The sequence below is a fragment of the Nicotiana attenuata genome, chromosome 1, assembly GCF_001879085.1.
Source record: "Nicotiana attenuata strain UT chromosome 1, NIATTr2, whole genome shotgun sequence".
NCBI classification, from domain to species: domain Eukaryota; kingdom Viridiplantae; phylum Streptophyta; class Magnoliopsida; order Solanales; family Solanaceae; genus Nicotiana; species Nicotiana attenuata.
This window is the reverse complement of record NC_031989.1, coordinates 69,919,336-69,921,571: the sequence shown is the minus strand read 5'-3', so window position 1 is coordinate 69,921,571 and position 2,236 is coordinate 69,919,336.

Below are 2,236 nucleotides of genomic sequence, written 5' to 3'. Positions count from 1 at the left end.
CAATTATCACATCATTCTTGGCACTATGCCACATTTCACATCATTTCCAATTTCAATGTTAGCCTTGCAATTTAGGATAATAGGTGCACACAAGAGCAATTTAAGTTGAAAGCATAGATAAGACTTCACATAGATGGCACAACAATCGCAGTTTTAATCTTGATTTGAGGTCTAGGCATTTCAATACATGATTCATATTCTTCGCACCTTTTTAATTTATCAACAATAGCACATCGATCATATTGAGACACACCTTTCACATATATAAAAATGTAACACCTATTCATGTGAAATTAACAATCAATACATCAATCCAACTCTAATCTTATCGCATTTACACAAATACCAACGGAACTCAATTTCTAAAAAGAGGAATTTTTAGCCATACATACCTCAATAGAGCTTGCAACTTCAATCTATTTTGTGGGAATTGAACCAAGAATTAGAGACATGATTAAGATTCTAGCTCATTTAAGCATATTATCAAGTACTAAGTGTGCATTGCGATTTTAGGACCCTTTTGTGAGAGATTTTCTTCAATCTTATACTCCAATTGCTATCTTTTTAGTTCACAACCTCCCCATACCCTATTATCTTCTATGCATGCATGAGAAAAAATCTATTTTTATACCCATGAACCCACAAGCTAATTACTCATTCTAGTGTGAATTTCGAAACCAAGGGTTATGGCTCAAGTTCTTACCTCTTGGGGTGAAGGCCTAGCAGCTGTACTTGAAATTCTTCAAGGGTTTAGGCAAGAATTGGGTGGGGACTTGATGAAGATCTCTCTCTCTCTCTCTCTAGAACTTCCTCTCTCACTCTATTTGCAGTAAAATAACATAAAAAGGATCTAATGGGGTATTTTTAATATGATGGGGTCGGGTTTTAAAAGTTAGAAAATAGGAGCCCCGACAAAATCTGCGATCGCATAATGGACATGCGGCCCACAAAAGGGACCGCAAAAATGGCTTCAAAAACCTGAACAAACTGCCCGGGTATGCGACAAGAATGCGGTCCGCATACCTGTTCCGCAGTCGCATAATGCACCGCAGAACTGCCCCTCGTAAAATTCTAAGGGGATTATGCGATGACTATGCGGCCCGCATATTGATTATACGATCGCATAATGGGCCGCATAGTTGACCTCAAAATTACCATCAAACTATCTGATTCTGCGGCAACTATGCGGTCCGCATAGCTATTATGCGACCGCATAATGGACCACATAAACGCACTTTTCTGGAAAATATTTTTCCTTAACTTTTTAATGCATAGATCAGTCCAAAGGGTCCGAACCGCGGCGAGCTTTATAAATTTCTAACACATATTCCTAATTTGGCACTACAAGCTTTCGGGTTTTGAGTAGAAATTTTCACGGGGCCTTACACCTACCTTCTCCCGAATATCTTCGTTCCGAATCTTATCCAGCCTAGTGTGCCCACACATCCATCTCAACATCCTCATTTCTGCTACTTTCATCTTCTAGAGATATGTGAATTCTTGACTGGCCAACACTCAGCTCCATACAACATTGCCGGTCTAACCACCGCTCTATAGAACTTACCTTTGAGTTTCGGTGGCACATTCTTGTCACACAAGACTCCAGACGCTAACCTCCATTTCATCCACCCCACCTCAATACGGTGCGTAACATCCTCGTCGATCTCCCCATCTCCCTGGATAATTAACCCTAAGTATTTAAAACTTTCTCTCTCGAGGATGACCTGTGAGTCAAGCCTGACTTCCACATCCGCTTCCCCCGTCACGTCGCTAAACTTACATTACACATATTCCGTTTTAGTCCTACTCAACTTGAAACCTTTAGACTCCAGGGCCTGCCTCCATACCTCCAGTCTCTCATTAACGCCGCCTCGCGTCTCATCAATCAGAACTATATCATCATAGAAAAAGTACTTTTTTTCTTTTCAACAAAATGAGTATTTTCTTTTCATGACATAGAAAAAGTATTTTTTTTTCATTTCAACAAAATGAGTATTTTCTTTTCATGATGTAGAACAAAGTATTTTCTTTTATTTCAATAAAATGATTACTTTATTTTCATATTGTAGAAAGAATACTTTCCTTTTCAACCAAAAAAGAATATTTTCTTTATAGTTATGGAGCATAAATTTCAACATTGTTTTGCATAAAAAAAGTAAAGCATCACATTAATTCCTTTGGGTTTGTGTAAATTTTTAGAAGAATAATTAAATTGTTGAAGAAAATAGAGTCTTAA